At 54.8% G+C, this 14,637-nt stretch overlaps 1 long non-coding RNA gene across 35 annotated transcripts in view; it reads right to left on the bottom strand.

Moving 5' to 3' along the window:
• Positions 1-14,637, bottom strand: part of LOC135991876 (uncharacterized) — a 76,129-nt gene that overhangs the window by 41,529 nt on the left and 19,963 nt on the right. For 29 of the 35 annotated variants that reach the window (XR_010606645.1, XR_010606646.1, XR_010606647.1 and 26 more), the window contains 8 exons: positions 12,619-13,064; positions 11,918-12,095; positions 10,479-10,629; positions 9,813-10,015; positions 4,606-5,051; positions 3,905-4,082; positions 2,466-2,616; positions 1,800-2,002 (listed from right to left, as the gene is read on the bottom strand). This is a non-coding gene — a long non-coding RNA (uncharacterized LOC135991876). The remainder of the gene's footprint in view (positions 1-1,799; positions 2,003-2,465; positions 2,617-3,904; positions 4,083-4,605; positions 5,052-9,812; positions 10,016-10,478; positions 10,630-11,917; positions 12,096-12,618; positions 13,065-14,637) is intronic. The other 6 variants (XR_010606630.1, XR_010606652.1, XR_010606638.1 and 3 more) reach the window with 6 other exon arrangements.

Raw genomic sequence — 14,637 nt, 5'->3', positions numbered from 1 at the left:
CAAGGCTATTTCCAGTGTGCCCATAAATTCACTGTGAACAAAGACAAGAGAAACGCTCAACCCTAAGGAGCGCCGGCCGGCAGGTTTCTCCCCCCTCTGCCCGGGACCGAGAAGACTGCCGCCTCCTGCTGCCGCCTCGCCCGTGCCCCCTCGCAGCGGGGCTGCCCCACGAGAGCCGGGGGCCTCTTTTTTTTTCCCGGCGGCCGGTCCGACCGCTGCCCCCCGCTTTCTGACGGCCACGGCCCCGCCCGCAGCGGCAGCGCCCCCCTCGGCCCCGCCCCGGCACGGGCACAGGGCGCCGCTTCCCAGCTGCAGTACCGGCCCGTGGCCACCAGACGGCAGCACCGAGCGCGGGCGCGCCGCGCCCCCCGCGCCGCCGCAGCGCGCCCGCTTCTTTTCAGACCCCCGGCCCTTCTTCTTGACCCGCGGGCAGCTTCAGCTGCCCTGGAACGCGCTTTCCCAGAGCCGCGCGGATGACAGACACGCATACCGACGTACATTTCCCCGAGCCTAAGCGTAGCCAGGATTCCCTTCCTCGCCCTCAACGTTTTTGTTCAAGAGTCCAGCAGCTCACCTGTCCTCATGAGCTGCCTCGCTGCAAACAAACGAACAGAAAAGAAAAAAAAAAAAAAAAAAGAAAAGAAAACAAGAAAAGGAATGATCTCTTCCAGGCAGTTTCTCTAAACAGTCGAGAGATTATAAAATTGCACGTGTCTTTTCCAAGCAGAATGAGCCTGTGATTCCACGAAAAAGGAGGGCAAGGAGCAGGTCAGCTTGTCAGAGAAAGACAGGGACAGCGAGCAAGACAAGGCGACACAGAGAGAGAGGCAAAAGGGACAGGGAGGCAGGGCAAAGGGAAGGAGAGGCCAAGATCAGAGACAAGCAGCAGGACAGAGACGGTGGGGAAAACTCCTAGAACGGGCAGCGGGAGAGACAGACCAAGGAGAAACGGGCGCCGGGCCGCGGGACAGGGAGCGGGGCAGACCGTCACGGAAACAAAAACAAAGAGGCAACGGGACAGAGAAACGAGGGGAAAGACCAGGAGAAGGGCAGAGAAACAGGAACGGGGGCGGGCAGGGAGCAGGACCGAGAGATGGAGCGAGGAAGGGAAAAAAGGACGGGGGCAGAATGCAGGGAGAGAAACGACGACAGGGAGCAGGACAATAGCATGGGCTGCAGGACAGAGACAGAGGAATTGCAAGAACACAGACACGAGGAGCACCACAGAATGACAGCCAGGGGAAAGAGGCACAGAGAGCGGGACGGCGCCGGAGCGGAAAAAACCAAACCAAACCAACGGCGCTGGGCCGCTGGAGAGAGATACGCAGAAAGAAAAAAACACCCAGGAAGAGAGAAAAGAAAGAGGGGATGGCTGGCTGGGGGAGGGAGGGGAAAGCAGTTAGAAAGGGTGGGAGAAGGACCGCCACGGAACAACAGAAAAGCCAGCGAGGCCAGGCAGGGCAGGGGGGCCGTGACACTGCTTGTCTAGCAGTATAATCTGCGATCTGCCAATTTAGTTCCAATTTCCCGATCGCTGCTCCCTTTCGACGCCCTTTGCAACGCACGATGGCAACTTTTCTAGCAACGGCACAGCTCCCAACAATTGGAGTATCATATTTAATCTGTCTTCCTTCTGCTGTTAATAAACTTTGTTCTTTTCAAATGGCGCGCACCATTCTAAAAACGTACTTTGAAACAGTGCAAATATTAACCTTCTTCTCTTTGGATAATTCTAAAGCTCGTGTGAGCGCAGCTTTCTGGGCAGAGGTCTCTGCAGGTAAAGGTTTAGTTTCGATTACCTTGTGGGTAGTTGTCACCGCATACCCGGCTTGACGTACTCCTTGCTTTACGCAGAGCTGCTTCCGACGGTGAACCAGGAGCCTTCAGCATCCTCCAGTGGCTGGCTGGTCCTTTAGATCCGGTCCGCTGGAGTAAACAGCTTCTGTTGTTTCCGAGCAACCGGACACCACAGGCTCCGAAACAGATCCACTGAGGAGAGAAGCTGGATTGACAATGTCAGTAGTAGCAATATTTCCATCATCTTGTTCCACCCACACGGCCTGGTATTTCAGGGGACGCTAATACAGTCATTTGCTGTCCCACAGTGAGCTTACGAGCTTCCCGCACATCGAGCGCGACAGCTGCCACGGCTCAAAGACAGCCAGGCCGGCCTTTGCTCGCTTCGTCTGGTTGCTTAGGGAAGCAGACCACGGCTCGCTTAGGAGATCTTAACTGCTGTGCCGGAACACCCAAAGCAATACTTTGCCTTTCGTGTGAGTACAACCAAAACGGTTTGGTGACACCTGGGAGGACCAGGGCCGGAGCCCTCGCCAGTTCCTTTTTCAGTTGCGAAAAAGCCCTCCCGGCTTCTCCCGTCCAATTCAACTCGGAGCTGTTTTCTTTTAACAGTTCGTACAACGGCTTTACTGAGAGTCCATCATTATAAATCCAAAGCCCGCACCAACCTGTCCTTTCAAGAAACGTCCGCAGCCCTTTTACCGTCGCCGATTCCGGCGTCCGGCAAACAGGTTCTTTCCGCTCTGTCCCCAGCTCTCGCCGTCCTCCGGAGATCTCCAATGCCAGATAAGTCACTCGGTGCCGCATCGGCCGGGCCTTCTGTTGGGAAACCCCATGCTCACTTAATCGCAGAAAATCAGTCAGCTTACAGTCCATTGCACACAACCCTCTTTGGGTTTTGTGCCTATAAGGAGACAACAAAGTCCCATTGCCCGGAAGAGCTTCCCAGGCGTCACGTTCTCATGCTAACTGGTTTCCGAAAATCACAGGGCTGCTCCTGAATCCCCGGGGTGACACGACCCAGGCTAATTGGGTCTTTCTCCCACTAAAGGGATTTTCCCACTCAAAAGCAAAAAGCTTCTGACTCTCTTTGGCTAATGCAAGACAGAAAAAGGCATCTTTGAAATCCAACACAGTAGACCATTTGTGATTATCTCGCCATTTATCTAACAATGTGTAAGGGTTAGCTACTACCGGGTGTAAATCTGCAGTAATTTTGTTTACTGCTCTCCAATCTTGCACTAACCTATAGCTTCTACTGTCTGGTTTCTTTACAGGCCGGATTGAAGTGTTCGCTTCTGACTCACATTCTATCAGCAGCCTAAACTGCAAAAAGTTACCGGTCATTTCTTTTACCCCTTCTCTATCCTCTAATTTCAGAGGATATTTTCTAGTTCTGACCGGTCCAGCTCCAGCTTTCAAATTGATTTTCACTGGTTCTGCATTCTTTGATTTACCGGGAACTGCCGAAGCCCATACCCCTGCAAATACTCGATCCAATATTTCCCGAGCTATTTGGCTTTGCTTGTCAGTTTGAATCATTGCCAATTAAAAACTCAGCTCTTTTATCTTGAATCTCACTTTCCCCCGTTTGAATGTTATGATTGCTTTCAATTGTTTTCATAGGTCTCGTCTTAGTAACAGTTTTGGAGACCTAGGCGTATATAAGAACTTATACATTCCGATTGGTTTTCCTAACTTATATTTGATTGGCCGTAAAAATAAAGCTTTCTCTTGTTGGCCAGTAGCTCCCACTACAGTTACAAAATCTTTATCTGAGGGTATCGTTTCCTGGTTCAAAATAGAACAAGATACTCCAGTATCAATTAAAAACTCCGTTCCTTTTCTGTGTTTCCCTGGCTTTACTAGGACCGGTGGATCTGCTCGGCTGGATTCCTCAGGTTCCCGTCAATCAACTTCTGCCACTGACCATTACATGTCATCGAGGTTTCTCTATTCACGTTATCCCCAGGTGGCCCCCCAATCCTCCCGGTGAGCTAAAATACACCCTAGCGGGCTCCTTTTCGGCATTTTTTCTGATTGGCTGCTTTCCACGCCACCGCGCTGTCCCATTGGCTGCTCCTCCCCGTGTTCCGCCCCCACGAACCCCTCCAGCTTTCTCGCGCGTCCTGATTGGCCCGCTCTGCACCGCCCTTCGCGTTCTCTCCACCCACTCGCTGGAACCTCCAGGCGATTTGCATAGCCGGCGCGGCTTTCCCTTCTATTTCATTTCTGTTTCCATTTCTAGTTCTTTCTCGGTCCGTTAGAGCCCTCGGATGCTCCATCTGCATATACATATATATATACACACACATATATAAAGTATACATATAGGTATCTCTCTATATATCATCTATAGAAACTTAAAAATAATTTCATATGTGGGTATATATATACATGCATAAATATATACGACTAGAAATAGAAATATAGCTTCCCAGGGAAAACAACTGCCATGGGGCTGGGCTGCAGAGCAGCGAGTGGGTGGGGAGGACAGAGCTACGGGGGGAGACAAGGGGCGCTTTGGGGCAGCGCAGGCGCCCCGGGGGTCCGCGAGCAAAGGGGCGACGGGGGGGGCAGTGTGGAACGGGGGGGCCGGAGAGGAGAGAGGAGGGAGCGGGGACACGTCTCACGGGGGAAAAAATGCCCGCAGGGCACGTTTGGAGAGAAATCGTTTGGGGAGGGGCAGAGACACGCGGGAGGCAGTGCAAGTAGAAAGGTGCACGGGGCGGGGGGGGCACGGGACGTGTGTGGGGGTGACCTGCACCTGGGGGGTCCACCCGGGACCACCCACAGCAGACGACTCACCTGGGACAACCCGCAAAGGAGAATTCGCTCTGAAGAACCGACCCACGACAGAGACTCCACACCGGATCATCCCCAGCAATGCCCCTGCAACTGCTGGCGTTTCACTCCGTATTTGCCCCAAAAGGGGGGCAGTGTGCCTGTCCATAAGACAGGTTATTTTTTTTTTTCTTAAACTTTTCAAAAATGCCTAATTTTGAGAGGTTTTGGCACTTTTTCACAACATGCTTTTGGTTTAACGCACGAAAATATGGTTCATTTTGCTTTCCAGCTGCGCGCATCCAGGGAGAGTTCGCTTTCCCCAGGGCCTAAAATTGTTCTTTTTCTTATTATTTTCCCCATTGCACATGCAGACTCAGGGTGTTCGGCGTGTTTCTCAGCTGCTGTGGCGGTTCATGCTCTGTGTGCGCAGCCCCAGAAGGGGGCATCAGGCGTTCACAGCTCCCCCTCTGAAAAACAAAAATTCCAAATTAGAGTTCAGCGTCTGAAAAAAAATAACGCAGAAGAAAGCAGAGGAATTCAGTCAGAATAAGGGATAGGAGAGCAGCTGAGCTAACGGAGGATTTGGGGGAAATGGGCCACCTTGAAACACAAGGCATCTTTTAAAAGCCAGAGCGATTTGAGCAATTCGAGACAACATTAAGACAAACTGACACCATTTGGGACACGCTCAGCGGACAAGGAAACGCTCTCGCTGACGCTACAAAGCGTCTCGCCCCTTCCCTCCGGCACCGCCGCAGGAGACAACCCCAGCGAGGCCGCGGGACGGGCTCGCGCCGCCAGCGGGATCTGTGCTCACGGATCCGCCGCCACAGCTCCGGCCCTCGCGACGCTGCTGCTGCTGCTGCTGCTGCTGCTGCTGCTGCTACGCGTCTGGCTCAGTCAGTAAAGCTGAAAGCGTGCAGCTCCAGAGAGTGACACTAAAAAGTAAAGAACCAACCGCGGTCATTCACTTTATACTAAAAAGGCGTGCGGATGGTTACCTACACCAGAAAAAACCCTTCTCCTTCATTTTCCTTTGGCATTTCCTTTGGCACGGGCGCCTGCGCCATCGCCCAGCGGCAGCGCTTGCTGGCCGTGCGCTGCAGTACCCGAGTTTCGCCACACGACGGCAGCACTGAGGCGCGCCGCGGCAGCCCCGGGCGAGCAGGCGTGCCGCGTCCCGCGGGAATCCCGCAAAAAAACCCAAACCAAACCAAAACAAAAAAACCAGAGAGCCGCGGCAGGAAAGCCTCCCTGTCGCAGGGACGGCCGCAAGTCCCGAAAACGAACACCGCCGCCCGCCAGCCCGGTGCCGGAAGGCTAACGCGCCCGGCTTGCTCTGCTGGCCGACGGCACCCGGAGGCAGCGCCTCTGAGTCCCGACCCCAGCTGTCCCCGGCCCGCGGCAGCACGCAAGCAAGCGATCGGCCCGCGCTGCACTTGAATTGCCATTCCCTCCGCCCATCGCCTCCCCGCCCGAAGCGCAAAGCCACGTGCATATTGGGCGCGAGGTCTTGCGCTGTCTTTTTGTGTGTGCGTTTTCTTTTTCTTTCTCTTGTGCCACGTTGTCCAGAAAGGGGAAGCTGAGCGCGTGGGTGCCATGGCTCCACGGGGCTCCTCTCCACGGGGAGGGCGCTCGGGCCGGGAAGGACCCTGAGCCTGGCGTGGGTGGACACACCCAATCGCACGTACAGACACAGAACCCGCCGGGCCTCGCCCTGAGCTCCCGCACTTCCGCCAAAGCGGCACCCCACTCGCCATGCCGCCGAGCCTGCAACCGCACCTTAGCTCTGTTTTTAAACATCCCCCTGACAAAAGGGGGCTGCGCCGCTCCCGGAGAGACTGCAATACCGGGAATGGGCGCTGCACCGGAGACACGGCTCCAGGCCACAGACCTTTAGCCCACCTGCCCTAAGAGTCACACGCCTGCCCTAAGAGTCACACGCCTGCCCTAAGAGTCACACGCCTCTCATCAGCTTCGCGAGCTCGGCCATGAGGGCAGGAGGGGGAAACCTAACTAAACACCTCCCCACCGCACTGGCCCATCCCGTTCCTCCTGTTCCAACGTCACGGTCACCCTCGCCACGCCCGCACTCACCTGCCGCCTATTTCGCCGCTCCCTTCCCCTCGCTCCCTCCCACCGTCCCGCCGCGCTCAGCGGGCACCGACACCCGGCGGGAGGTTCCCGCCTGTCACCTCACGCCCCTCTGCCGGCTCCGGGGACCTCACCAAGGACTGCCCTGCCCTGAACCGGCTGCCTCCAGATCCCCGGGAGCCGGCCGCAGCGAGAGCTCCGCAGCCTCCCGGCCCTCGCCCCGACGCCCGTCCCGTTCATTCCCGGTACCCCCCCGAGACACCACGGACACGCTTGCCAGGGAGCTAGCTATTCCAACTGGATTGAGTCGGCGCGCTCTCATTGGCTGCTTTCCACCCCACCGCGCTGTCCTCCTATTGGATGCTCCTTCCCGCGCTCCGCCCCCACAAGCCCGCGCCGGCGCCGGACCTGACTGAGGACTGCGCCCATTTGGGCATGCGCAGTAGGGACTTCACAAGCACCGCCCCCTCGCCAACCTCATTGGCTGCCTACGCACGTCAATCGCCATTCTCTCCGCCTATCAGCGCTCCGCCCCTCAACCTTGCTCGCGCCGTCTGATTGGCCCGCTCTGCATCCTCACTCGCCTGCTCGCCGCCCTGCGGGGACCCCGAGCGCATTTGGCCGTGCAGCTTCAAAGATGGAAACTGAAAAGTAAAGAACAAACCGCGGTCATTCGCTTATCCTAAAAAGGTGTGCGGATGCCTACCCACACCACAAAAAGCCCTTAGCTTTCATTTTCCTCCGGCACTAAAATTGCATAGGTGTGGACTCGTAAAATTAAACCATCCATCTCCCAGACACACGCTTCGAACTTGACTACGGTGGGTTTCTGTTTGTCTTACACCAACGGACTCGCACATTTGTGAGCAAACACATTCATTTTGAAGCTCAGCCCCTCCTGGGGGAAAAACACGTCTTAGTCATTGAAAAAAATAAAATCCGACTTGGAGCTCCCAAACATTAGGGAGCGGTGGGGAAACAAACGAAAGCGAAGACCAACAGCAGCATCGTAAAGTAGTATTCAGCTTCAATTCGGATCACGTACTTAAAAGCCTCTCTCAGCCCTACAAACGATTAGTCCTTTTCTGGAAGGACACATTTTTTTACCTGAATGTCCTCAATTGAAGACTCCACTAAACAGAACGGGGATCGAGCCGCAGGACAACATGCCATCGACATATTAACAAGGAAAAAAACCCACAAGTAAACCCCAGGTTCGATTACTAGTTTCCATCCCGTTTCATTCCTTACATTTCAACTGGCACCCAGGTGCTCCAAAATTAACTATACCCATGCCACTTCTCACTAAAAATTCAGTTCTACGTTTAAACATTCAAGGCTATTTCCAGTGTGCCCATAAATTCACTGTGAACAAAGACAAGAGAAACGCTCAACCCTAAGGAGCGCCGGCCGGCAGGTTTCTCCCCCCTCTGCCCGGGACCGAGAAGACTGCCGCCTCCTGCTGCCGCCTCGCCCGTGCCCCCTCGCAGCGGGGCTGCCCCACGAGAGCCGGGGGCCTCTTTTTTTTTCCCGGCGGCCGGTCCGACCGCTGCCCCCCGCTTTCTGACGGCCACGGCCCCGCCCGCAGCGGCAGCGCCCCCCTCGGCCCCGCCCCGGCACGGGCACAGGGCGCCGCTTCCCAGCTGCAGTACCGGCCCGTGGCCACCAGACGGCAGCACCGAGCGCGGGCGCGCCGCGCCCCCCGCGCCGCCGCAGCGCGCCCGCTTCTTTTCAGACCCCCGGCCCTTCTTCTTGACCCGCGGGCAGCTTCAGCTGCCCTGGAACGCGCTTTCCCAGAGCCGCGCAGATGACAGACACGCATACCGACGTACATTTCCCCTAGCCTAAGCGTAGCCAGGATTCCCTTCCTCGCCCTCAACGTTTTTGTTCAAGAGTCCAGCAGCTCACCTGTCCTCATGAGCTGCCTCGCTGCAAACAAACGAACAGAAAAGAAAAAAAAAAAAAAAAAAAGAAAAGAAAACAAGAAAAGGAATGATCTCTTCCAGGTAGTTTCTCTAAACAGTCGAGAGATTACAAAATTGCACGTGTCTTTTCCAAGCAGAATGAGCCTGTGATTCCACGAAAAAGGAGGGCAAGGAGCAGGTCAGCTTGTCAGAGAAAGACAGGGACAGCGAGCAAGACAAGGCGACACAGAGAGAGAGGCAAAAGGGACAGGGAGGCAGGGCAAAGGGAAGGAGAGGCCAAGATCAGAGACAAGCAGCAGGACAGAGACGGTGGGGAAAACTCCTAGAACGGGCAGCGGGAGAGACAGACCAAGGAGAAACGGGCGCCGGGCCGCGGGACAGGGAGCGGGGCAGACCGTCACGGAAACAAAAACAAAGAGGCAACGGGACAGAGAAACGAGGGGAAAGACCAGGAGAAGGGCAGAGAAACAGGAACGGGGGCGGGCAGGGAGCAGGACCGAGAGATGGAGCGAGGAAGGGAAAAAAGGACGGGGGCAGAATGCAGGGAGAGAAACGACGACAGGGAGCAGGACAATAGCATGGGCTGCAGGACAGAGACGGAGGAATTGCAAGAACACAGACATGAGGAGCACCACAGAATGACAGCCAGGGGAAAGAGGCACAGAGAGCGGGACGGCGCCGGAGCGGAAAAAACCAAACCAAACCAACGGCGCTGGGCCGCTGGAGAGAGATACGCAGAAAGAAAAAAACACCCAGGAAGAGAGAAAAGAAAGAGGGGATGGCTGGCTGGGGGAGGGAGGGGAAAGCAGTTAGAAAGGGTGGGAGAAGGACCGCCACGGAACAACAGAAAAGCCAGCGAGGCCAGGCAGGGCAGGGGGGCCGTGACACTGCTTGTCTAGCAGTATAATCTGCGATCTGCCAATTTAGTTCCAATTTCCCGATCGCTGCTCCCTTTCGACGCCCTTTGCAATGCACGATGGCAACTTTTCTAGCAATGGCACAGCTCCCAACAATTGGAGTATCATATTTAATCTGTCTTCCTTCTGCTGTTAATAAACTTTGTTCTTTTCAAATGGCGCGCACCATTCTAAAAACGTACTTTGAAACAGTGCAAATATTAACCTTCTTCTCTTTGGATAATTCTAAAGCTCGTGTGAGCGCAGCTTTCTGGGCAGAGGTCTCTGCAGGTAAAGGTTTAGTTTCGATTACCTTGTGGGTAGTTGTCACCGCATACCCGGCTTGACGTACTCCTTGCTTTACGCAGAGCTGCTTCCGACGGTGAACCAGGAGCCTTCAGCATCCTCCAGTGGCTGGCTGGTCCTTTAGATCCGGTCCGCTGGAGTAAACAGCTTCTGTTGTTTCCGAGCAACCGGACACCACAGGCTCCGAAACAGATCCACTGAGGAGAGAAGCTGGATTGACAATGTCAGTAGTAGCAATATTTCCATCATCTTGTTCCACCCACACGGCCTGGTATTTCAGGGGACGCTAATACAGTCATTTGCTGTCCCACAGTGAGCTTACGAGCTTCCCGCACATCGAGCGCGACAGCTGCCACGGCTCAAAGACAGCCAGGCCGGCCTTTGCTCGCTTCGTCTGGTTGCTTAGGGAAGCAGACCACGGCTCGCTTAGGAGATCTTAACTGCTGTGCCGGAACACCCAAAGCAATACTTTGCCTTTCGTGTGAGTACAACCAAAACGGTTTGGTGACACCTGGGAGGACCAGGGCCGGAGCCCTCGCCAGTTCCTTTTTCAGTTGCGAAAAAGCCCTCCCGGCTTCTCCCGTCCAATTCAACTCGGAGCTGTTTTCTTTTAACAGTTCGTACAAAGGCTTTACTGAGAGTCCATCATTATAAATCCAAAGCCCGCACCAACCTGTCCTTTCAAGAAACGTCCGCAGCCCTTTTACCGTCGCCGGTTCCGGCGTCCGGCAAACAGGTTCTTTCCGCTCTGTCCCCAGCTCTCGCCGTCCTCCGGAGATCTCCAATGCCAGATAAGTCACTCGGTGCCGCATCGGCCGGGCCTTCTGTTGGGAAACCCCATGCTCACTTAATCGCAGAAAATCAGTCAGCTTACAGTCCATTGCACACAACCCTCTTTGGGTTTTGTGCCTATAAGGAGACAACAAAGTCCCATTGCCCGGAAGAGCTTCCCAGGCGTCACGTTCTCATGCTAACTGGTTTCCGAAAATCACAGGGCTGCTCCTGAATCCCCGGGGTGACACGACCCAGGCTAATTGCGTCTTTCTCCCACTAAAGGGATTTTCCCACTCAAAAGCAAAAAGCTTCTGACTCTCTTTGGCTAATGCAAGACAGAAAAAGGCATCTTTGAAATCCAACACAGTAGACCATTTGTGATTATCTCGCCATTTATCTAACAATGTGTAAGGGTTAGCTACTACCGGGTGTAAATCTGCAGTAATTTTGTTTACTGCTCTCCAATCTTGCACTAACCTATAGCTTCTACTGTCTGGTTTCTTTACAGGCCGGATTGAAGTGTTCGCTTCTGACTCACATTCTATCAGCAGCCTAAACTGCAAAAAGTTACCGGTCATTTCTTTTACCCCTTCTCTATCCTCTAATTTCAGAGGATATTGTCTAGTTCTGACCGGTCCAGCTCCAGCTTTCAAATTGATTTTCACTGGTTCTGCATTCTTTGATTTACCGGGAACTGCCGAAGCCCATACCCCTGCAAATACTCGATCCAATATTTCCCAAGCTATTTGGCTTTGCTTGTCAGTTTGAATCATTGCCAATTAAAAACTCAGCTCTTTTATCTTGAATCTCACTTTCCCCCGTTTGAATGTTATGATTGCTTTCAATTGTTTTCATAGGTCTCGTCTTAGTAACAGTTTTGGAGACCTAGGCGTATATAAGAACTTATACATTCCGATTGGTTTTCCTAACTTATATTTGATTGGCCGTAAAAATAAAGCTTTCTCTTGTTGGCCAGTAGCTCCCACTACAGTTACAAAATCTTTATCTGAGGGTATCGTTTCCTGGTTCAAAATAGAACAAGATACTCCAGTATCAATTAAAAACTCCGTTCCTTTTCTGTGTTTCCCTGGCTTTACTAGGACCGGTGGATCTGCTCGGCTGGATTCCTCAGGTTCCCGTCAATCAACTTCTGCCACTGACCATTACATGTCATCGAGGTTTCTCTATTCACGTTATCCCCAGGTGGCCCCCCAATCCTCCCGGTGAGCTAAAATACACCCTAGCGGGCTCCTTTTCGGCATTTTTTCTGATTGGCTGCTTTCCACGCCACCGCGCCGTCCCATTGGCTGCTCCTCCCCGTGTTCCGCCCCCACGAACCCCTCCAGCTTTCTCACGCGTCCTGATTGGCCCGCTCTGCACCGCCCTTCGCGTTCTCTCCACCCACTCGCTGGAACCTCCAGGCGATTTGCATAGCCGGCGCGGCTTTCCCTTCTATTTCATTTCTGTTTCCATTTCTAGTTCTTTCTCGGTCCGTTAGAGTCCTCGGATGCTCCATCTGCATATACATATATATATACACACACATATATAAAATATACATATAGGTATCTCTCTATATATCATCTATAGAAACTTAAAAATAATTTCATATGTGGGTATATATATACATGCATAAATATATACGACTAGAAATAGAAATATAGCTTCCCAGGGAAAACAACTGCCATGGGGCTGGGCTGCAGAGCAGCGAGTGGGTGGGGAGGACAGAGCTACGGGGGGAGACAAGGGGCGCTTTGGGGCAGCGCAGGCGCCCCGGGGGTCCGCGAGCAAAGGGGCGACGGGGGGGGCAGTGTGGAACGGGGGGGCCGGAGAGGAGAGAGGAGGGAGCGGGGACACGTCTCACGGGGGAAAAAATGCCCGCGGGGCACGTTTGGAGAGAAATCGTTTGGGGAGGGGCAGAGACACGCGGGAGGCAGTGCAAGTAGAAAGGTGCACGGGGCGGGGGGGGCACGGGACGTGTGTGGGGGTGACCTGCACCTGGGGGGTCCACCCGGGACCACCCACAGCAGACGACTCACCTGGGACAACCCGCAAAGGAGAATTCGCTCTGAAGAACCGACCCACGACAGAGACTCCACACCGGATCATCCCCAGCAATGCCCCTGCAACTGCTGGCGTTTCACTCCGTATTTGCCCCAAAAGGGGGGCAGTGTGCCTGTCCATAAGACAGGTTATTTTTTTTTTTCTTAAACTTTTCAAAAATGCCTAATTTTGAGAGGTTTTGGCACTTTTTCACAACATGCTTTTGGTTTAACGCACGAAAATATGGTTCATTTTGCTTTCCAGCTGCGCGCATCCAGGGAGAGTTCGCTTTCCCCAGGGCCTAAAATTGTTCTTTTTCTTATTATTTTCCCCATTGCACATGCAGACTCAGGGTGTTCGGCGTGTTTCTCAGCTGCTGTGGCGGTTCATGCTCTGTGTGCGCAGCCCCAGAAGGGGGCATCAGGCGTTCACAGCTCCCCCTCTGAAAAACAAAAATTCCAAATTACAGTTCAGCGTCTGAAAAAAAATAACGCAGAAGAAAGCAGAGGAATTCAGTCGGAATAAGGGATAGGAAAGCAGCTGAGCTAACGGAGGATTTGGGGGAAATGGGCCACCTTGAAACACAAGGCATCTTTTAAAAGCCAGAGCGATTTGAGCAATTCGAGACAACGTTAAGACAAACTGACACCATTTGGGACACGCTCAGCGGACAAGGAAACGCTCTCGCTGACGCTACAAAGCGTCTCGCCCCTTCCCTCTGGCACCGCCGCAGGAGACAACCCCAGCGAGGCCGCGGGACGGGCTCGCGCCGCCAGCGGGATCTGTGCTCACGGATCCGCCGCCACAGCTCTGGCCCTCGCGACGCTGCTGCCGCTGCTGCTGCTGCTGCTGCTGCTACGCGTCTGGCTCAGTCAGTAAAGCTGAAAGCGTGCAGCTCCAGAGAGTGACACTAAAAAGTAAAGAACCAACCGCGGTCATTCACTTTATACTAAAAAGGCGTGCGGATGGTTACCTACACCAGAAAAAACCCTTCTCCTTCATTTTCCTTTGGCATTTCCTTTGGCACGGGCGCCTGCGCCATCGCCCAGCGGCAGCGCTTGCTGGCCGTGCGCTGCAGTACCCGAGTTTCGCCACACGACGGCAGCACTGAGGCGCGCCGCGGCAGCCCCGGGCGAGCAGGCGTGCCGCGTCCCGCGGGAATCCCGCAAAAAAACCCAAACCAAACCAAAACAAAAAAACCAGAGAGCCGCGGCAGGAAAGCCTCCCTGTCGCAGGGACGGCCGCAAGTCCCGAAAACGAACACCGCCGCCCGCCAGCCCGGTGCCGGAAGGCTAACGCGCCCGGCTTGCTCTGCTGGCCGACGGCACCCGGAGGCAGCGCCTCTGAGTCCCGACCCCAGCTGTCCCCGGCCCGCGGCAGCACGCAAGCAAGCGATCGGCCCGCGCTGCACTTGAATTGCCATTCCCTCCGCCCATCGCCTCCCCGCCCGAAGCGCAAAGCCACGTGCATATTGGGCGCGAGGTCTTGCGCTGTCTTTTTGTGTGTGCGTTTTCTTTTTCTTTCTCTTGTGCCACGTTGTCCAGAAAGGGGAAGCTGAGCGCGTGGGTGCCACGGCTCCACGGGGCTCCTCTCCACGGGGAGGGCGCTCGGGCCGGGAAGGACCCTGAGCCTGGCGTGGGTGGACACACCCAATCGCACGTACAGACACAGAACCCGCCGGGCCTCGCCCTGAGCTCCCGCACTTCCGCCAAAGCGGCACCCCACTCGCCACGCCGCCGAGCCTGCAACCGCACCTTAGCTCTGTTTTTAAACATCCCCCTGACAAAAGGGGGCTGCGCCGCTCCCGGAGAGACTGCAATACCGGGAATGGGCGCTGCACCGGAGACACGGCTCCAGGCCACAGACCTTTAGCCCACCTACCCTAAGAGTCACACGCCTGCCCTAAGAGTCACACGCCTCTCATCAGCTTCGCGAGCTCGGCCATGAGGGCAGGAGGGGGAAACCTAACTAAACACCTCCCCACCGCACTGGCCCATCCCGTTCCTCCTGTTCCA

This window comes from Caloenas nicobarica, chromosome 9 (genome assembly GCF_036013445.1).
Source record: "Caloenas nicobarica isolate bCalNic1 chromosome 9, bCalNic1.hap1, whole genome shotgun sequence".
Classification (NCBI taxonomy): Eukaryota; Metazoa; Chordata; class Aves; order Columbiformes; family Columbidae; genus Caloenas; species Caloenas nicobarica.
Note: the sequence above shows the minus strand (reverse complement) of the source record. Positions and strands in the feature narration are given on the sequence as shown.